At 23.1% G+C, this 24,196-nt stretch overlaps 1 protein-coding gene across 2 annotated transcripts in view; it reads left to right on the forward strand.

The window, feature by feature from the left end:
* The window catches only part of LOC122505147 (synaptic vesicle glycoprotein 2B), a 68,643-nt gene that overhangs the window by 6,328 nt on the left and 38,119 nt on the right, over positions 1-24,196 (forward strand). The window contains exon 1 of one of the 2 annotated variants that reach the window (XM_043616615.1): positions 13,938-14,078. The exons of the other annotated variant lie outside the window; for it this stretch is intronic. The gene's annotated coding sequence lies outside the window, so the exon portion shown is untranslated. Of the gene's footprint in view, positions 1-13,937; positions 14,079-24,196 lie in introns of those variants that run through there. 2 annotated transcript variants of the gene reach the window in all.

Consider the following 24,196-nt stretch of genomic DNA (forward strand, 5'->3'; position numbering starts at 1 on the left):
TCGAGCACTCAGGATGCTGGGTTCTGTTATGAGAAGTGTCTCGGATTTTCGTAGCATAGTCGCAATTAAGCTGTTATATTTTACACTAGCAAGATCCATTTTGGAATATGCCTCTGTAGACTGGGTACCACTCTATATTTTTAATATAATTAAAGTAGAGCGTATTTCGAACAAATTTCTAAGATTTGCTACTCAGTAACTTAATTTATCATTTGACTGAAACACTCCCATGATTACGGTAACTTACGAACCACTCTGCATATCCCATTGCTTACATCTAGGTTCTGATACATTGATATGATTTTTTTTTATAAATTGCTGAATGGCTTCAAATATTGTTCTTCTTTGACAACTCTCAATTAGTTTGCGTGTTCCACCTACAGGGATCACAGTGGCATTTCCACTAGAAAATAGGTAAAAAAGGGGATTTTTCAAAAGAAAAAAGGGGATTTTGAAAAACACGATAAAAATTATTTTGTTACAACATCAGGGTTCATTTTTTTAAACTTTTATTTTTTCTTCTATTTACAGCTTTTTGGATTAAATCTGACTTCTTTTGCTCCTTTTTTCTTAAATAATTTAAAAAAAATAGCCAAAAAAAAGATTCCCTGACTTTTTACTTTCCTTATTTCTTTTTCGACTACAATATAGTTAATAAAATATAAGAAAAAAGTAATCTCATACTTAGAGGAAAAATCCTCTTCTAATATCCTCTTAATGTTTTCCTCTCAAAACAAAACTATTCGACTTGAATGTATATTATTTTTATTATTAATTAATTCATTGTTTTATTATTGACATTTGTCAAAAACATTGAATATTTAAAGGAAATAAATGAAGGAATAAATATATTGAATAATGTAAGTAATTAACTTTTAGTTATTAAATATAATTATTTAATTAAAAACATTAAATTTAGTGCATAAAATTAACTTTTCTTCATCAGTTCATAACTACAATTTGCAAATAATATCCGAGAGAAAAATCCTCTAAAGTGAAGAGTATTAATTTTGATACCATATATAAGAGGAAAATATTAGAGGTGTGCAAAAAGCCCGAAACCCGACCGGGTAATTTCGGGCTTTTTACTTTTCGGGTCGGGTCGGGTGCGGGCCGAGCTCGGGCCGGGTCGAGCTTGTTTACATACCCGAAATCTTTCGGGTACCCGACTGAATTCGGGTTCTCAAAATTTTCGGATACTCGACTACATTCGGGTTCTCGAAGTTTTCGGGTACCCGATTACATTCCGGTTCTCGAAATCGCTTAAGCATGCGTCAGCCAAGATCAAATCAAGATTATTCATTTTTGTATTGAACACAAAAATAGGATGCCAAACTTGATCGCATAGTTCTTTAAGAATTTAATTATAGTTAATGGTAACCCGAAATTTTTGGATACCCGACTACATTCGGGTTCTCGAAATTTTTGGGTGCCCGATACATCGAGAAAGCTCGAGCTCGGCCAGACCCGACTCAAAAAAAATTCGGCCCGACCCGACCCGACGTTTCGGGCTTTTTGCACACCTCTAGAAAATATGCATTCAGTTTAGAGGATTCCGCATTAAATCAAGATTACTTCTTTTAGGGTAAGGGATAAATTAATATCGAATTTGAGTAACAAATTGTAATAAAAACCAATTTAGTCTTGTTAGATTATAAAATTTTTAAATTCACAAAAAATTTTAACTTTCTTATTAAATTTATAAAAATGTCCCTGATTTTCCTGAACGTTGAAAACCCTGTAAAATCTTTTAAAAAAATTATTAAATAATAATTTTTACTTTTCAAAAAAAAATTTACTGAAAAAAGGGGAATAGGGGAGAAAATATTTGAATTAAGGGGATTTTATTTTTTTTAAAGGGGAAAAAATAGGGGAAAAGAGGAAAAAAGGGGAATAGGGGAAAAAGGGGACGAACTGTGATCCCTGCACCTAGATCCAACTAGAAATAATCATTCGTTTTTTGTAACTTTTTATAGAACTATAACTTTGGCAATTTTTTAATACTTAAAAAAGATTTTCTTTGTGCCAACACAACAAAATCCATCGGATTGACTTAAAACTCGTTATTCGGAGGTTTTTGGGATCGCTAATTACGAATTTAATGTCAGATTTCAGAAATTAAAAATGTCGGATCGAATATGGTGGACGAGTTTTGTAAAAATTCACTTGAAACTCGTTACTCGGGGGTTTTTGAGGTTTTTGAGGCATCATTTTGCTGGAGAATAGCGTGCTTTTTAAATGAGTCTTTCAGGCAATAGTGTATTTGACTATTCTTGACCCACTATCTTACTAAAATTAAATCTAACATTAATTTAAAAATCCAAAATGTCGACCCAATATGCCGGAAGATTTAAAATTGATGCCTTACTTGGGGGTTTTTAATATCTTAGAATCCAAATTAAATGTTAGTTTTAAAAATTCAAAATGATGGATTCAATATGGCGATCAAAAAAATGTGAATTATTCGGGACGCATGATTATTCCCCAAATGTCATTTTTCCGAACTGCACTTTTGCGAATAGCCATTTTTGCGAAAAGCCAATTTTGCGAAATGTCACTGTTGCGAATTGTCATTTTTGCGAATTGTCATTTTTGCGAATGGCCATTTTTACGAATTGTCAATTTTCCGAAAAGTCATTTTTGCGAATCGCCATTTTTACGATTTGTCAATTTTTCGAAAACTCATTTTTGCGAATTGTCATTTTTACGAAAAGACATTTTTGCGAAAAGCCAATTTTGCGAAATGTCACTGTTGCGAATTGTCATTTTTGCGAATGGCCATTTTTACGAATTGTCAAATTTCCGAAAAGTCATTTTTGCGAAAAATACAGTGGAAAATTGTAGGTATCTATAAATTCACTAAAGTCATTTTATAAAGACATTAATTTAAATTTAAAACATTAATTCATTTTTTTATTTTTTTTTTTTTTAGTCATTTTATGAATGACTTTTTTTGTCATTTTTCAAAAAAATGACAATTCGCAAAAGTGATATTTCGCAAAATTGTCTTTTCGCAAAAATGAGTATTCGCAAAAGTGCAGTTCGGTAAAATGACATTTCGGAAAAATGACATTTGGGGAATAATCATGCGCCCCAATTATTCATTGTTAAATTCAGATTCAGTGATTCTAAAAATTTTAATTAGAACTAAATTAAATTTTTATAAACCGTTTAATGACCAAAAACAATTTTTTCTTCACCAAATTGATACGGAGTTAAATTCTCGAAATCCAAAAAATTCTCTTTTGCTCTACAATGTAATTTTTATTTCATGAGTAAAATAAATTTTGATAAACATCAAAATTTCTATTTTAAAAAATTCTATTCAGATAAATTGTAAAATAGAAAATTTAATAGTTTTGATAAAAAGAATACATCTTCAATTTCATGAATCATAAACAATTTTTTCTTAATTAGATCACATTGCGAAAATTTTCTTTTACCAAAATGAAATTAATCTATTATCTATCGTACTTTTTACATTTTTCATTAACATAATTAAAAAATAAACTTTTATTCTCCTATGGGAAATAAATTTAGATGTTTTAATTTCTTAAATTCAATTCTTTTCCAGTTCTCTTACAATAAGAATAAAAAAATTAGTAAAATTAACCAAATCCAATGGACATCTCGTTATTGTTGTAATAAAGAGATTATAAACTACTGAACAAAATAAAAATCCAATAAAAATTTTTATTTAATAGAATTAAAAAATTCGCAAATTTCTCCAAATTGTCGAGTACTTTAAAGTTACCATGCTTCTTGGAATAGAAATTAAAAAATTAAATTTTATTGATCAATACTTATTGATTATGATTGAAAATATTTATTATTAACTGCAACTTATACTATTTTAGACAATAGGTAAGAGTATAGTTTAATTAGCGTTGTGAAATTTTTATTTACCATAAAATATTCATCAGTTAATACTTACCGACCTTAGACTTGTATACGTGTCAGTTTGTTAATCACGAGTCGGATCACGGAAGTGAAGCGTGATAAATAACAACATCCAGAAGTCCTTAAAAATAATATTGCGTATAATTGTCTGCTTATCAATTCCATCGATACCATTAAATGCAAATGAGAAATGCTCTTAAGTCCCAGAAGAAAACATCTTTAGACATTTCATTTTAGCTTCACAATTATATATATATATATGTATGTGATGTATGTTTTCAATTAATATAATTTTGCAAACATGACTAATGGGGTGTTTTTAGGGTCGCTAATTACGAATATGATGTCAGTTTTTCAAAATTTCCAAAATTCAAAATGGCGGATACAATATGGCGGACGAAATTAAAAAAAGTTGACCTAAGCTTTTAAAAAAGACTACTTAGGGGTTTTGTGGGTCGCTGATTACGAATCCAATGTCAGTTTTTCCAATTTTTTTAAATTTCAAAATGACGGATCCAATATGGCGACCGATTTTTTAAAAAGTTGATTTTATTTGCTTGAAATTTATTTTTAAAAACTGACAGCGGATTTGTATTCAGCAACCCAAAAAAAATCCTTAAGTTTCAAGCAAATCCTATCAATTAAAAAAATCGTCCGTCATATTGGATCCGCCATTTTGAATTTTGAAAATTTTGCAAAACTAACATTGGATTCGTAATAAGCCAGATTTATAAAGATAAAGTTTAATCGCAATAATCTCAAGCAAATTTATAAAAAAACAAATTATTTTTAGACATAACTTCGCCTAAAGTGTAATTGTCTTTTTTGGACTAAATTTTGTTTGGAAAACTTTTTTAGAAAAATGTTTCTGATTTCAAGTTTAAGTTTTTGTATAAATATTAGGCACTTTAAATATGTTTAAAGAATGCTGAGCATTTTTCTATGTTTTTTTATTTGTGTCGAAGAAATACTTTAAAAGAAATGAAATGTTTTATTTTATAAGAAAATTTTAAAAGGTAGTAAATATTTTAAAAAGTGAGAAAAATTTTCATTTTACAAAAACTTTTTTAAAAAAATATTTTCTTTTTAAATATCGTACAATTTATAACATCATAAATACATAAAATAAACTTAAAGAAATAAATAAAATATCAATATATTAGAGATTCACAGAAAAAATTTCCAATCTTTAAATATATAAAAGACCCTTGTCCCACGTTTCGGCCTACCCCAAGTAGCCAGTAGTGTAAAGTACTTAAAAACTCATTAAGAGTACCGCAACAAAGGATTACCTCAGAGATATATTACAACTATGTCTTTAACTTCCGAACACTAAATTTGTAGGTATTACAATTTTATTTTGCATATTCCAAATTTTTTCCAAATTTATAAATTAAATTATTCAAAACTTCAATACTGTTTCTTAAACAAAAATTTAAAAACTTATTTTTATTTTTTTTTCCACATGAATTAAAATTTCAAATATAATTTCAATAAAAAACCTTTTGAAATTTAATTATTTCTGAAAATTGCAACTGTAATTCTTCCAAAATTCAATTATTTTTTTTAGAATATTTGATTAAAATTATTCAAAACTTTAAGAATTTTTAAAGAAAAATTAGGTAACTAATAATTTTTTTTAAATAAAAATTTAAATATTTTTATACTTTTTCTTCCCTTACATTTTCAGAGAATTTAATTTAAAAATTTTCAAAAATTTAATTAATTTCTAAAATTCCTCTTATAACGCTTTAAATATTCAATTTTTTTCTAAAATTTCAAGTGAAAATTTGTTTTAAATCAATTCCTATCAGAATTCACCCACGAAGATTTATTAATTATTTAAATAAAATAATTTTTGTAAATTCATAAAGTAATGTATTTTTGAAAAAAAATTAATTAATTAAAAACAAATAAATAAATACATTTTTTTAATTACGAATGAAGATTATACAATTATATTTTTATAGATCATTTTTGAAGATGAATAAATAAAATTCTTTAAAATATAAAATTTTACAAAATTATTCCATTGTTTCAATTTTTTTAAAATTAAATATTCAAGTATTTGAATATTCATATTCAAGTATTTCTTCAAAAAACTTTTAATTACTATTTTTCAAAAGCCTAATTTTTTCAGAATTTCCAAATTAAATCTTTCAAATTCCAATCATTTTTGTAAAATAAATATTTAAATAGGTACTTATTTGTTCTTTATTTGCTTAAAATTTTAAAATACTTTCAGTGTGTAAAACCATTGGAAAAATTTTTTATGAAAATTTGAACTGCAAGTCTTGCAAAAATCAATTATTTTTTAGAATTTTTGAATAATATTTTTCAAAACTGTTATTTTTAAGGAAGCTAAGAAATTAATTTTTTATATTTAAATATTTTTATACTTTTACAGTAAATAGAATTTCAAAGATCCTTCTTTTAACAATTCTAATTAATTTCTAAAGTTTCAATTAAAATTCTTTTTTAAATCTATTTTTATATCAGAATTCAAATACGAGAATTCAATTATTTACCTACATACAAAAATAAGTAATTCAAAAAAAATTAATTTTTTTTTAAAGTTGCAACTGTACCTCTTTATTGAGTTTTTGAAATTTGGGTTAAATTTTCTTACTTTATTTTCATTTCTAATGTCTTCGTTTTTTTACTAAATAATTGAATGAACAAGAAAAATGAATTTCATCAAATTTTTTTCGCTTCTAAACCTTAAAGGGATGTCCAAAGTCAATAAATATGCTGCAACTTAATATTTTGAAGAATTACTTTTGCGCAACTCTAATTTTGACTTTTTAATGCGAAAAAAGTAATTTTAACAGAAAAAACGATTAATTTTAAATAATAACTTTAAATAATTTTAAATAATTTAAAAAATTTTGCCCAATTTTGAACTTTTAATACGAAAAAAGTAATTTAAAAAAAACGATTAGGTAATTTCAAATAATAACTTTAAAAACTTTTAAATAATTTTAAAAATTAAATAATTTAAAAAATCGAAATAGAAAAGCATCATTTTGAGAAAAATTAGCCAGGTAGTTGTTCCAAAATTTGCTAGTTGATCCACAATACTAATGAGTTTTCTAACATGCTTTCTCTATTTTCTTTCAATTTATACCCAATCCCTGAACTTTTGCAGCCTCTTTCCACTACTCTGGAAACATTTTTCTCAAACTTGGAGTTTTCTTAAAAATCTAAGTGGGGATAAACCCTTCAAAATAAGGCCATTAGTTAAAGTGACTTCATTAAGTACTCATCCTAGACATTATACTAAGTGTTCATCTTTTAAATCACCCAGTTCTCATTCTCGAAATTACCAAAAGTGTCATTTTCAAAATTATTAAATTTTAAAAGTGAATCAATAGTTCAAAGTTTCAAAAACAGTTTTACATTCACTATAAATTTAAAAATTAGATTGGGAAAATAGTTGTTTTGCACCATTCGTGAACAATATTGTCGACGGAAAATTGGACATTATTTTAAAAGTAAGTAATTTTAATTTGATTAAATTATTTTTCTGAACTGTAACTTAATATGTAACTTAATATAAAGCCACTTAACATAAGTTTCACCAAATATAGACATTATTTATATAATAAAAATTATTTGTCATAAATTTCATTGCACACAAAATCCATTTGACATAAATATTAATTGCCATATAAAACTAATTTAACACAAATTTCATGTTACATAAAAATCAATTTTACATAAATTTATTTTGACATAAATTTCAATTTCACGTAAAATTCGTTTGACATAAAATTCATTTAACTTAAATTTCATTTGACATAAAATTCATTTGGTATGAAAGTCGTTTGACATAAATTTCATTTGACATAAAAGTCTATAACATAATTCTCATTTGGCTTAAAATTCACTTGACACAAATATTTCATTTGCAATAAAAGTTATTTAACATAATTCTCATTTGACATAAAATTCATTTGACATAAATTTCGTTTGACGGAAAAGTGATTTATCATGATTCTCACTTGACATAAATTTCATTTGACGTTAAAGTCATTAAACATAATTGTCATTAGACATAAAATTCAATTGTCAAATGCAATGTCATATTCAAAATTGTCTAATCACAATGTCTTTTTTAATATCTAATTAATTACTTTTAAAATTCGCGTCGATATCTTTGTGTCAAATGTAATTTATGTATACCTTAATTACATTTGACATAAAAATATTGTTGCTTGACTTTTAAGTCAAATGAAATTTATGTCAAATTAGAATTATGTTAAATGTCTTTTATAGCAAGTGAACTTTATGACAATGAAATTTATGTGAAATAAATTTATGTCAAATGAAATTTATGTCAAATGACATTTATGATAAATGAATTTTAGATCAAAATAAAATTTATATCTCAAATAAATTTTCTATCAAATAAAGCTTATGTTAAAGTGATTTTTATATGAAATAAAGTTCATGTTATAAGTGTATTTTTACGTTAAAAGGAAATTATGCAAAATGTGTTTTATGTCAAATAAAATTTATCTTAAAGTATTTTTATTAAATTAAAGTATTTTAAAAAGGAATTCCGCAATTTTGAATTCGCTATTTTGAATTTTTTGAATCTAACTTTAGATTCGTAATAAGCGACCAAAAAAAAACCCGACAATTATTTAGAATTGAGCAATTTTGAAAGAGTTTGTCGCATATCTTACGTAAAATTAGGAAATTTGTTTGGTTATCGAGCGCTATATTTTAAATTCAAAATCGAAAAAATAATTATTAGCAATGGATATTTTTTCAGTACAATTATCGGGATCACGTTTTCGATACTTTTTGTTGTTTTTAAAAACGTTATGACAGAAAAAAATTCTTAGTAAAAAATTACTTTGAAAAAACTTGACTATTTTTTAAAAAAAGAAGGGTTCAATGTCATTTTTTGAAAATTTTGACCACGCCATTCGTAAGAGCCAGCCAAAAAATAGTAGGTTATGGATGTTTGATAACTTTTATGGGGCTTCGTTCTATACATATTGTAAGAGATTAAAATTTACGTTGAAAAACAGCAAATCTCGTTGTTAAAGGGTTAAATTAAATAAATATTTCAAATAGTTTAAAGTAGGGCGCGTGAATGACTTAAAACTAATTTGATAGAATTTGCAATGAAAAATAGTGAAAATAACTGAATTTTCTTGAAATTTGTTAATTAAGAGATATTCTTAATGACGAATCGAAAGTTAGATTTAAGAAATTCAAAAAGTCAGATTTAAAATGGTGTCCAAAAGTTTAAAATTTATTGTTCCTTGAAAATTTTTAACGACATGTTTAAGCTGACATTTTAAGTATATTAAATCCAACTTTTAATTCATTATTAGCATTCTCAAAAACCCTCAAGTATAACAAGTTCGAAACAAATTCAGTTATATGGAAATCGATTTTTACCTTGAACTTTCTATGCCACCTATTTTTACTATTTGAAATATCGATTTCTTGAAAAAAATATAAGATGAAGCAAAAAATTTGTACCATGTTGCTTGTTTATTTTACAATGCCTCAAAAAGTGTTAAAAATACTAATGGGACTGCCTGAATGAAAAAATGTTTTTTGGCATATTCTTGTTCAGTAGCGCCTAATAAGCTTTATAAACAAACAAATTTTTTAATAAACACGACATTTAACATTAAACATTTAACATTTAACATTTTTTAACCCAAAATATTTTTGCTTTTTGAAATAGGAACCTTGTTAATAATAGTGGTCCTATACTTGTTTCGGGCTCGCTGATTACGAATCTAAAGTCAGAATTCGAAAATCCAAAATGGCGGATCCAATATGGCGGACGAGATTTGCAATTCAAGAAATTTAATTACCCCCTCTTCCTGGCCGCCTAGCTGAATGAATTTCATATAGTTTATCGAAGACTTTCAAATGTCACGACAGTTCCACAAAAGTCACGCCTACAGCAAACAATAATTCTGCAAAAACACATATATGATAAAAAATGATAACTTAATCGCACTAAATTCTATAAAACAAGTATTTAATATTTACTCAATAATAATAATAATAATCACCAAAACGAAAATCACTTTCTCACTGATTCACAAAATCACCGAATTTTTAAATTTGTTCACTAATGCTAATTACAATTTTTTCTCAAAAATTATTTACTGTAAATTTTATTTTTATATTCTCATTTTTAAAAAAAAGTCCACAGTAATAACCTCGGTAATAAGAATTATTACTTCTTGAAGTATGATAACTTAAAAAAATAAACTTCTTAAAATCAATTGTATTAATAAATTTGTAAGTGGGATAGATTTCGACATCGCAGAAACAATTGTCCAGATGTTTGCGTGCTTATGACCGTTTCTAGAGAACGAATTATTTCAAAACATATGTTCAAAACGATGAGCTTTCATGAAATTTTCAATTCTTAATTGCAGTCATTTAAAGTCGAGATATGGATTTCTAAAAATATCCATTTGTTTTTTTATCACTTTTTCGAAAAATCCAAAAATACACAATTTTTTCGCAAAACTTTTTTCTGTATAATTAAATTTCTTAGAATTTAACTTTTTATATATCAAAATAAATTGAGAATCTTTTTCATATTTTACATGAAACTTAAAAACTTTTTCTTTTTTTAAAACATTTTTTTTAAATATCAAATTATAACGAATTGATACCAAAAATGTGGATAAAAAAAATTGATTCAAATTTTTGGCATCAATCAGGTATCAAATTGATACTTTCAAGTAAACTGTGAAATAATTATTCTTCAAGATGGAAAACACGAAGAGATATCAATTTTAGAACCCATTTTGGGTATCATAACTTCGATGATGAAATTTTAATTCCATGCCTTCAATTAACTAAATTTCAATCTAAATTGCAAATCTTTTGTACCGAATATATTTTTTTTCGAAAATTCAGACTTCGCACTCGATAATTAATTTTAAAAAAGTAGCAAAAAGTAGTTTTGAAACCAAAAAAAAGTAGTAAAAAAGTAACTATCGAAAAATTAAACTTGACGACCAAAAAAACTCGTTTTAGACACTTCACAAAACTGCCAAAAATTCCATTCTATATTTTATTTTCCTGTCTATTTCCTAATTTCATCAAAAATATTTTCTTCTTTCTTAACCTGTTAATAAATTGAATTTCTGCAACGAATTTTATTATTCATAAAAGAATTTAAATATTTATAAAAATAATTTAATTCTTGCGAAGAATTTTATAAAAATTTTTAAATAATTGATTTCTTTCGAATAATTTTATGCGCAAATTCTAATTTTAAATAATTGAATTCCTGGGAAATTTTTATTATTCATGAAAAGAATTGAATTCTTACGAAGATTTTTACAAAAAAAAATTTTAAATAAATGAATTCTGTTTGGAAATTTTATGAAAATAGTAGATATTGAAAATCATTGAATTGGGAAAAGTTTTTAAAAATAATTAAATTTTGCAAAGTCTATTAATATTTTTGACAATAATTTAATGTCTGTGTGTCATTTCAATAAATTTTTTTGAAAATAATTGAATTCCTAAAAAGCATTTTATTATTTATGAAAGTAATTTACTTTTTGCGAATGATTTTATTAGATTTTTTTAAAATAAGTGAATTTCCAAGAATAAATTTATTATTACTTTTAAAAATAATTGAATTCTTGTGATGAATATTGTAATTTATAAAAATAATTGAATTTTTCAAAGAATTTTATTAAAATCCCTCAAAATAAAATTGAATTTTCGGGAATATTTTTTTAATATTTATCGACCCAATTGAATTCTTTCAAAGAATTATTTATGTAAATTATTGATTTCTTTCGAACAATTTTATTAAAATATTTGAAAATAATTGAATTCCTGTGAAAAATTCTAATATTTTTGTAAATAATTGAATTCTTCCAAAGAATTTTGAAAAAAAATTTTAAATATAATTGATTTTTTCTATGAACTGAAATTAAATTTTTAAGAATACCTACTTAATTACATTTTTTGAGCAATTCTTCTAAAATTCTATTAAAAATAATTGAAAGCCTGCGATGAATTTTATTATTTATGAAAATAATTGACTTTTTGCGAACGATAATATTAGAATTTTTTAAAATAATTGAATTTCCAAGAAGAAATTTATTACTTTAAAAAATAATTGAATTCTTCTGATGAATATTGTTATTCATAAAATAATTGAGCAAAAAAAATTTATTAAAATACCTCAAAATAATTGAATTTTCGGGAATAATTTTGTTATTTATCGATAAAATGGAATTCTTTCAAAAAATTATTTATATGTTAATAATTGAATTCTTGAGATGAATTTTATTAAAATCTAAAAGAATAATTGATTTTATTTTTTAAATTCAATTAATATTGTATTTTCAATAATTGACTTCTTTCGAACGCTTTCATTAAAATATTTGAAAATAATTGAATTCCTTTGAAAAATTCTAATATTTTTGGAAATTATTTGATTTTTTCGAGGAATTGAAATCAAATTTTTAAAAATAATTACATTTTTTAAGCAATTCCTGTAAAATTTTGTATTAAAAATAATTAAAATCCTGCGATGAATTTTATTATTTATGAAAATAATTGAATAGTTTCAAAGAATTTTATTAAAATTTTCAAAAATAATTGTATTCTTTATAAGAATTTTGTAAATATTGTTTTAAAATTAATTTTTTTTAAATATAATAAATATTATGCAATTTTTATTTTAAGTAATTGAATTTTTGTGGAAAACTTTATTTGTGAAAATAATTGAATTTTTCAATTAATTAATATAAAAAAGTATTAAAAATAATTGAAATTCTTCCATGAATTTTATTATTTATTGAGAATATTTCCATGAATTTTATTATTTATTGAGAATATTTTCATGAATTTTATTATTTATTGAGAATATTTGAATTCTTGTATAGAATTTTATCAAAATTTTTTTTAAAAAATTGAATTTCCCTGAAAAATGTTATTATTATAGTGAAAGTAATTGAATTATTGCGGAGAATTGTATAAAAATTTTGTTAAATAATTGATTTTTTTGAGATTTTTTTGAAAATGCTATTCTAAATTAATTGAATTCCTGTGGAAATATTATTTATGAAAATAATTGAATGGATGAATTTCATCAATTCTTTTTTAAGTAATTGAATTCTTTTGCGAAATTTGATGAAAATACTAGATATTGAAAATAGAATTTCGAATATTTTTTAAAAATAACAGGTAATTGAATCGTTTTAACAATTTGATTATAATTTTTGAGAATAGTTTTTTGATTTCTATTAGCGAATTCAAATCAGTGGAAATTCTAAAAAAAACTAAAATATTAGCTTTTAGTGGCTGAAATCTAAAAAAAGTACCCAAATAGTAGCATAACGTAAAAAAGGTAGTAAACAGTATAGGTTTTAGTAGAGGAGTGAAAGCCTTCGAAATAGGAGAGTCGTTTCCTTGGCACATCTTTAAATATCTAATTTTAAAAAATAAAAGTCAAGGTGAAAATTTTTCTATAAACAAATATGATTCTTTAGTGTATAAAGAAATAAAGAAAATATCTCATCACATCTCTGTATACAAAAAGAGTAAGAAAACAAACTAAAATATTTTCATAGAGACAAAAAAAATTTAATAAAAATAAATGACGTGAAAAAAAAAAATTAATTCCCTTTATCATCAGGTAGCATTTATAGAGCAGCTTAAATGAAAAACAAATAAGAGCAACTATATATGATACACATGTATATCATATTTGGGAATCGCATGTGTGCGCTGGCACAATGGTTTATGACAAGTTGCGCAACACTAAACGCATGAATGATACGACAATTATTTGTGAATTTGACGTTAAGATGAAATGGTTTCTTAGGAAATTAAAAGAAGGTTGTGTTAATGACAGTAGCAAAGATTATTATGATTTGTAATTAGTTCTATATACATATAACTTGTCACACAAGTCAAAATAGTTTCGTATGTGCTTTAGCTATAGCATACTCAAAAAAAAAAAAAAAAAAAAAAAAAAAAAAAAAAAAAAATGGCAGACAGAGAGAGAAAGAGTTTTTCAATATTCAACATAAGGAAAAGTGGTAGGAGTTGTATGCCGTCACCCCGTATATAAGCTTCGTGATTTGTTGAGACTGTCTTTGTTTGGTCCTTATACGGGCATCACTTTTTTCAAGACTTTGTCAAAGCGCAAACGTGTAAGTGAAATCTTTCATTTTTGTTTACTAATCGAAATCATTTTTTGGATTAAAAACAACCATACAGTTGTGCTTCTGGAATTTTTTTTTATCCACTAAAATGTTGTAGAACCTGATTCGAAATTCGTACTTTTGAAAAGCTTTTTTATTTTGAAAATACTTTAAAAATACTTTGAAAATATTTGGAACGATTTTTACAAATGCTGTCGCAAGGTTTCTGAAGTTAGCGTCGAAACATTTTTTTCACGAAAAGAATTTAAGTTTTAAGAAGTACCCTTAAAAATCACTTCCTCTCTAGGTGCGAATAAAAGAAGTTTTTACATTTTGATCTTTAAAAATTCGGATTGTTCTTGACGCTTAGCGTCGACGCTAACTTCAGCAACTTTGCTGCCTGTATCAAATGATTAAAATACAATTTTTAGATTCTAAATAAAAATTTTTAATTTCTATTTATCTTTCTAGATGTGTATAAATATTTCCAAAAATTAGAATTTAAAGAAGCAGTGTCAAAAATTTTTAAAATCGGTTTGGCATTATATACCTGATTAAATATTTCAAAAAAAATTAGGATACAAAGCGAAAAGTGTCGAAATTTTTAAAAATCGCTTTGTACCTATAATTTTATCAAGATAAGAACCCCCTCGATTTTTAACACCCAATGGATAAAAGTACCTTTCTTGAAATCCTTATTAAAAATTTGCAAACTTCAATAGGTAAATAATATTTTCCTTAACTTCAATCGGTAAATGTTTTCCTTCTGCTAAATTAAAAATAGTTACCATTCATCACTTATTTTTCGAATTTAGAAATTTTACACATTTTGTAACAAGTAAAAATTTGTAAAATTTGCCAAAACAAAAGAAGTGTAAAATGAAAAAAAATGTATACTTGATGTATTTTTGAACTTTTGATAAATTTTTTTTTTTTACTTTATTCACCCAGAATCAAGATATATCCGCTTCAAACCGCCTATAATTTGATCTCACTTAGCCAGGGTTGAATGAGCCTGTCAACAATTCGTTTGACGAATACACAAGACATCTTTCTCTGGGAAGAATGAGGCACTGAAAGGTTAAAATTCAATTTAAAACGCTAGAAAAGTTTGATTGAACGAAACGAGAACAGAAAAGAATATTTATCGATGAAAAAAAAAAAAAAATTAGAAATGCTACAAAAGTGTTTCGTTTTTCAAAATGTGCGGTGCAACATTTTTTTTAGAGGCAAACGGTGATTTTTTACTATAAACTTTAAATGTAGTAGAAAAATAAAAAAATTTGTGCAAAAATCTACATCTTTATATTTTTAGTTACAGTTTTTCACAAACTACGATCCACAATTTTTTTTCAAATTTTTACATTGCGACCAAAGTCGCAATTTTTAACGTTATAGACTCGATGCTATTTACCAAGGATCACAGTTTGTCCCCTCTTTTACTTAACCCCCTTTTTTCCTCTTTTCTCCTTTTTTATCCGCTAAAATTATTACAATTCCCTAAAATACCTCAATTTTTACTTTTCGCAAACTTTGGAATTTGTTGAAATTTCAATTTTGAATGAATTTACTTAGAAATTTTAAAGATAACTTAGATTTTTGAAAAATTCTAATAATTCAAATTCTTCCGAAATTAAAGTTAAATTTTTTAATATATATTTAACTAGTTTTATTAAAAATAATGGATTTCTTGAAGAATTTCAGTTAAAAACACTTTAAAAAATTGAATTTTAAAAAAGTTACAAATAATTTCAGAAATTCAATTAAGGTATAAAAATTTATAAAAATTCTTGTCAAAATTTCAATTATCTTTATATAAATAACAAAATTCTTTTTCGAAATTCAACTATTTTTAAAAATTTTAATATATTTCTTGGCAAAAGAATTATTTTTTAAAATTCTCCCGAATTCAATGATTTTCAATATCTAATATTTTAATAAAATTTTCCAAAAGAACTTCTCGCAGAATTTCAATTGTTTTCTATAAAATTTTAATCAAATTTCTCGAAAAATGTAATTATTCTTAAAATTTCTATTAAAATTCGTCAAAAGAATTCAATTATTTAAAAATGTGTTGACAAAATTCTTTATGAAAATTAAATTTTAAGAAATAATCAATTATTCTATCAATTATTTATTTTTGTATTTAAATAATTGAATTCTTGTAGAATTGATTTAAAAATTACTTTTAGTTAAAATTTTAGATAGTAAATAAATATTGAAAACATTACATGGCATGAATTTTTAGAAATACTTGAATTTAAAAAAGTTTCAAATTCAAATCTTTGAAAATTTAAACTATTCATACTTTTAACTAACAATTCTGTAGAATTCATTTTTTAACAAAATTATTTAAAGTTTTTATTTTCTAATATATATTTAATTGAAAAATTCCCGAATAATTGAAATTTCGTAAAATTGAATTGGAAACAAATGGATTAGAAAGTTCTAAAAGAGCAATATTTCAAAAATTTTTATTAAAATTAATTGATTTAAAGAAGAATTTTAATTAAAAATTCCAGAAAATAATAATTGAATTAAAATGATAAAAGTAATTTTAAATTAGTTACAGTAACAATATTCTTAATAATATAAAATAATGATTTTCTCACTCGGTCATCTTTAATTATTATTATAAGTTGTTGAATTTATTCAAAAAGGTTTGAATTTAAAGTTTTTGATAATTCATTTAATTTTCTTAGATAGCAAAGTACAACAATTTTTGTTCCAAAGTTTCTAGACATATAAAGTTCTATCTTCTAATTAACAAGTTTGAAATTTTTTTTTCTTCGCTAGAAATTAAATTTAAAGAACAACAGTGTGTGCCAAAAGTTTGAAAATACTTCAAAGTTATATTTTTTTGTTTATAATTTTATAATCTTCAACAATTCGATGTAGTCTCTTTTGGGATTTGTACCTTTTTTAGACCTGCTGCAACTTTTTTAACTGTTGTTTGCGAGTTATTTTATTTCATTTTTAAATAAATCAGAATTACTCATATATTTTAATAACTTACTTAAACTAATAATTAAGAAAATTGAATTTGGAAAATTCTTTTAGGAAAAATTTAGCTTTAGTAAAATCTTTTTGCGATGTCTGCTTGCATCAAAAATTAAACTTATTTCTTTTTTAATGCTGAATTATTAAAAAAAATTTTTTTTTAATTGAAATTTTTTGTTTTTAAAAACATTGCGAATTTTAACCTAATAAAAGATAAAATTTTAAGAAGTATGCCCTTATTTAAATGGAAATTTTATATGAAATAAGGTGATTATTATCAAAAATTAAAATTGAATTAAGATTTATCTTCAAACTATAATAAATTAGTTTTTTTGTTAACTAGGGTTATTGCATCAGTTTGTAAACACTAGATCTCTGATTGATTCGGCCTTAATTAGGGTACAACGCATTTTTAATGACCTTCCTCAATAAAATAAAAATAAAACTTAATTTTATTTTATTAATATTCCGTAATATATTTCAAGCTATATTAATAACAATGGTATATTATAAAACATATTTTATAGAGTGAACCAAACTATTTTTCATTGAAAGAATAATTTTTTTGGATAAAAAGATGTAAAAACCGTATCATTCGAGCAAAATTTTGAAGATCAAACAATTTTGGGAACGTACAATATCTTTCCTTATACATAAGGTTATCAACTCTAAATGAGAAATTTATTATTTTAAGAATTCCTAAAGAAACATGCAAATAAATTGAATCATCTCTTATTTGTTTTTATTATTTTTCATTTTATATTCATTTTATATAACCTACAGTATAATTTTTTTTAAATTTATTATAAGGAAATACATTTCTGATAACAAAAATTCCGTTAAACTTTTTTTTTTAATTTATTGAGAAATTATAAAGGCATTGCTTTACCCAAAATTTTCTAGCTCGATATTTTACTTTTCCTTACGTTTCCTAAACTAAGAAATCACTGAAAAGTGCCATTTTTTAAAAAATTAACATAAAAAAATCAAAATTTTAAAAAAAGTTACTTTTTCGATTTTTTGGTAATAAATTAACATTTAATTGTTTTCCTTTTTTTAAGTTTGTAGTGTTTTTTTAAACGCTTCTTTAAACTTGTTGTTAAATATTTTTTGGACAAGATTGCCAAAGTTATTAACATTTTAAAAAATTAAACATTTTGGAAAAATAACTTTTTGATTTTTTTGGTAACAAATTGGCATTTAATTGTTTTTCATTTTTTTTAACTTTATACTGCTTTCTGAGAAGCTTCTTTTGACTCCTTATTGAACATTTTTTGTCAATGTTAGCCAAAGTTGTTAACATAAAAAAAAAAAAAAAAATTTTGAAAAAAGATTAATTTTCGGCTTTTTGGTAATATAAATTTATCAGAGATGAATATTATTAAAAAAATGAATTAGTAATTAGGAAAAGTAACTCTCTAACATTAAATATTATTAGAAATTTTTTTCATTATCTAACTAAACAATTTGGCTTAATTTATTATTTGATTTTTAATGTATTATAGCAACATGTACAATTGACTGTAAATATAAATAAATAAATTATATAATATATAATAAACTGTAATATATACAATAAACTGTAATTATAATTAAATAAATCGATTTTCTAAAATTATGTTTGATTTTATTATTGCGTAAACAATTAATAACATTTTTTTGTATATTAAATTGTTTAGTCAAAAGGGAAAAAAATTAAAAATTCAGTTTTATAATTCTTTAGAGAAATATTTATCTTTATAAATAAATATTTATTTATTTCAAAGATTAAATCTTATTAATTTGTTATTTTTTTTTTAATTTTCTTCGGTTTCAGTAGAACTTTCATTTTAATTTATTATTATTAAAAATTTTAGTACATAAAGTTTCTAGAAATCATAATATACAATGGAAAATATTTTCTTTTACCCCTGTAAGAATTGGGCGAAATAAAAACGAGCTTAGTTTTATTTTTTTAATTTTTTTTTTTAAAGTGTAAGAGAAAGTTTAAAATTAAGATTGTAAAAAGAAATTTTTCCTGTTTGATTTCACACAACAAAAATTAAAATTATCAAGTGACGTGAACTTTGCCCGGCTACATGCTAATGTGACTAACAGATCAATTTACATTTACCCCAAATTCAAATTTTTTTGGGGGTAAAAGTAAACAATTTCTGTTATATATAGCATTAAAAACTACATAGTTATAAATAATAAAAATAAATTTTTCTATACCATTTTTACGCAAATATGAGTCGAAATGTATACTAAAAATGATACCCAAAACTCTATCTTTAAAATCTCGTCAAATATTTAATTTACGATTTTTTTATGCATCAAGAAATAAATTTACCGAGATTGTCAGTTATTGAGAAACAAGAAACGAGATAATACTCACTCAGCTACCTCTTTTAAGTGATGTAATGTTAAAATTGTAATTGTATTTTTGCTTTCGAACATTTAAATTAAGCACGAACACCTACACTGTTTGCATTTACCCCAAATAACTTTAGATAATTAACAACGAAATCATTATTTTTAATGATTCTACAAAAAATCTTGGAAAATTTTAAACGATATTTCAGTTTTCAAAATTGTATTTTCTTATCATAAATTTTAAAAACTATATTGCAAACTGTATATAATACGAAAAGTAATAATAACAAATAAAAGACGTTTTAATTTATTTCCATGTTCCTTTAATAGCTCTTAACATAATAAATTTTTTGGCACAGATGACAAATTGAAATTTAAAAAAAATTAAGACCCCTAAATATTATCGTCTTTATTCAAAATTAATTTAAATTAAATTATATTCTATTTTAATTTTTTATTAATTATTTCAAGAAAATTAAATTTTCGAGTTATTTAATTAAAAAATTTTTAAACAATAGAAATTATTGTAAAATTTTATTAAAAATAATTGTTTTTTTTTGTTATTTTATTAAAATTTTAAGAAATATAATTTTGAAAAATTTTAATTGCAAATTTTAAAAATAATTGAATTCTCAAAAAAAAAAAATCAAAATGAAAATTAGTTTCAGAAAAAAGTACAGTAAGAAATAAATTAATTTATTAAGAATTTATTAAGAAATAAATAAAATGTTTTTCAAATTTTGAAGAAATCAATTTCAATTCAAATTCCTCAAAAAACATTAACTTTAATAATTATAAATAATTATTAATTATTTAATTACTTTAATAAATATTATTAAAATATTTTTTACTTATTTTTGTTTTTTAATTATTTTACACGTTTATATGACATTTAATTTGGTTTTTTTAAATTATTCAAGATATTTTTTTAAAAATTCAGTTACTTTCGACAAACAATATTAGAATTATTTAAAAAATGTTAATTCAAATTTAATAAAAATACGCCATAGTCTTTTTATTAAAGTTGTTGAAAAATAATGTATTCATATTTGTAATTAAAAGTCTTCAAAAATTTGATTTTTTCAAAATTGATATATTGAAAAAAAAAATAAAAAAATTCAATTATTTTCTAAAAATTATACTATATTTCAATTATTTGGAAATTTTAAAAAAATTATAATTATATAATTGGTATAATTAGTATAATAACTGTCGTAACTTACTTAAAGATTTTTGGGGTCGCGTCGCTGATTACGAATTGGAAGTCAGATTTTAAAAATTCAAAATGGCGGATCCAATATGGCGGACGAAAATATTAAAAATCAGCAACCCCGAAAACCAATTAATTGAAGTAAAAATATTTTTTAAAAAAATTGAACTTTAAATAAAACGCACGTGTAAATAGAACGCACGTGTACAATTAGTTACGTACTGTAATAGGAAAGTAATGATTCATTCGGGTAATTATTCTTAATTTTAATTCATTAAAAATATTATCTTATGAAAAAAGAGATAAATAGCGAAGAGATTTTAAACACAAGCTTTAAAAGATTAGTATTACTAACAGGTTTTTGTTACATTGTAATTTGTCAGTTTTCTCAAAAATTATTATAGTTTTGAATAATTTTAATTGAAAATTCTAAAAAATAATTTCATTTTCCAAGCAATTGCAGTTGTAATTTTTAGAAATGATTGAATTTCAAAAGATTTTACATTGAAATTATTTACAATTTTAATGCCCGTGGAGAAATAAATAACGATAATTATTAAATTATTTAAATTAACAAAAAATATATTTATTTAACAAAAATTAATTACGGTTTTGAATAATTTAATTTAGAAATTCCCCCAAAAAAATTAGGTTTCTGAGAAATTGTAATTAAAATTTGTTGACAATATAGTTGAATTTCAAATTAATTCAAATTAATTTTTAAAGGAAAATTAATGTACATAATAAAATAAATATCAAACTATCTCTGAGTCATACTTTTAAATTTCTAGGATTTTGATTATAGTCACAATTTAGAAAACCATGGCAAACAAAAAAAATATTTTAAACCCACAAAATTTTTATATTTTGACTATGTTCAAAAACTAGCCTTTGGCCGCATGGTTTTGCTACATTTTGAAAATGGTCAAAATATAAAAATTTTTTAGGTTTTACTCGGGTTTTAAACTATTTCCGCCGTCGACAATGGACGTAACTATAAAATTAAAGAAATTTCGTGTTTAAAAATATTCTTGTTTTTCTCTATACAGGGTGGCCACATGTCAATAAAATCAGTAAAGTCAATGAAATGTCAAGAAAAATTTCTTTTGTTAGGAAATTTACGAAAATTGATACTTTTTCCGACTTATTTTCAAAAATTGCGACTTTTTCTACTTTTCTTCCAAACATTGCCAATTTCTATTTTTATAAGGTGAAAATAAAAAAAAAAATAAAATTTTATTTATTTTATTTTATTATATTATATTATTATTATTATTTTTTTATTTATTTTATTTTTTTTTTTATTTATTTTTTTTTTATTTTATTTTTTATTTTTTTTTTTTATTTTTTAATTTTATTTTTTTTATTTTTTAAATAAAATTTTTTATTTATAAGCAAATCTTTCAAAAATTATTTTTGAATCCTTTTTTTATCATAATTTAATTTTTCAAATATATCTATAATAAAAATTGTTTTGAATAGTTGAAATTTTTGTAAAATTTAATTGAAAATTGAAAATAATCTATTCATTTCAAGTATTTTGTTAAAATTTTCAAAAATCAACTTTTGAAGAATTTTAATTGTAAATTTTGAAAATAATTGATTTTTAAAAATTTTAATGAAAAATCTGTAAAGATTTAAAAATGAAAATTAGCTTCTAATTTTTTAAAATTCAATAATATTTCAGTATTTTCAATTTCCATAAATTCAAATGCATACAAAAATAATAACATTTTAGAATTATTTTGAACATTTTGGGGAAAAAAATATCTTTTTAAATTTTTAATTAAAATTCATCAAAAAAATTTATTAGTTTTTCAAATTATACAAAAATTCTTTTAAGAAATTCAATTATTTTCGAAAAATTACGTTAAAATATTTTTAAAAACTAATTATTAGAATTTTATTTAAAATAATAAAAATAATGGATTTTTATCAAACACTATATAATATCACATTAAAATTATAAATTCAAACAAAATTTTTTAAGTGATTCAATTATCTTCGAACAATGTAAAAGGAAATTTCTTCAAAAATTTGATTATTTTTAGTTGGAAATTGTAGAAAATAAATGAATTTAGAAAGAATTGAAATTTTTAGAAATTATTAAAATTCATCAATTTTTTTACGTAAACATTAATATTTTCCTGTAAAAAAAATTTTTTCATGGAAAGTAATTTTAATGTCAGTAAATTGTCAGGGAAATGTCAGGGATATTGATAAACTGAAACTTGTGACCACCTTGCTATAGCTTTTTAGATTTTGGTTATGGTAAAAAAATGTAAATTTTGTGGGTTTAAAATACTAATTACTAATTACTAATAAAATAATTATTAATAATTAATAATTATAGTTATAAATATTTACTTTCATGTTAGGTCAAAATATCTCAAATTTTCGGTAACTAAAACTCAATTAATAAAATTGGACTATTTTGGTAGTTATTTATTTATACTAATATAATTAGTCATATTTCTACTAATTGAATTAGTTGTTTTTTTACTAATTGCTGAAGCAAAAAGTCAGCCATGATTTTCCTAATAATTAGTTATTTTTAACTAATTTTTTATTTAGAGAGAAAGAAGTGTAGAAATAAAAGTAAAATTACAGTAGTATATAAATTTAGTCAGACGGAAGGATATGCTAAGCGGTGCGGTGTATAGTAGCGAGGAATACAAGGTATTAAAATTTCACATGCCATATGTTAGGTGTAGGGAAAAATTTGCGGTAAAGCTAATATGAAAGATAATATTTTACATTTCTTCAATTTAATTAAAATAAATCTAATAAAGAAGGAGTACGTAACATATACTAATAATTATTATTGTAAACATTTCTTTTAACCCTTTAACGCCCCCGGAGTTACGAGTTTCATGCAAATCTGATCAATTTTTTAAAAATCATTCGCCATATTGGATCCGCCATTTTCAATTTTGACAATTTTGCGAAACTGACATCGGATTCGTAATCAGCGACCCCAGAAACCCCCGAGTAACGAGTTTCATGCAAATTCGCTAAATTTAAAAAAATTATCCGTCATATTGCATCCGACATTTTGAATTTTGACAATTTGGCAAAACTGACATCGGATTCGTAATCAGTGACCCCAAAAAACCCCCAACTACAGTGGTTGATAAAATTTTTGTTATTTGAAAATAGTCAGGCATTAAAGAGCATAGTATAAATGAGGATTAACGTAAAATCAACCGATTCCGTAGATTTGCCCATAACTGTAGATAAAACATGAATTATGTTCTTTTTGAAAATTTAATTATTGTTCAATATTAATATTAACTATATTAATTTGAATGTTCTTTCATTCTTTCATTCACTTTTTCTGTCCCTCACACTCTGAAGTTGTCTTTTGTTTTTTGTTAACTTTAAATAGATTGTATATTTTATTATTATGTTATAATTATTTTTATTTTATAATTAATTCAAAAATGTAATGACAAATAGAAATCATCAGAATTTTTTTTACTTCTGTTCATTAAAACACTAAAATTTTCTTAAATATTATGTTTTGTTAAATTGAACTTATGCAAATTTTTGTTCTTTACTT

This window comes from Leptopilina heterotoma, unplaced genomic scaffold (assembly GCF_015476425.1).
Source record: "Leptopilina heterotoma isolate Lh14 unplaced genomic scaffold, ASM1547642v1 Lhet_343, whole genome shotgun sequence".
Classification (NCBI taxonomy): domain Eukaryota; kingdom Metazoa; phylum Arthropoda; class Insecta; order Hymenoptera; family Figitidae; genus Leptopilina; species Leptopilina heterotoma.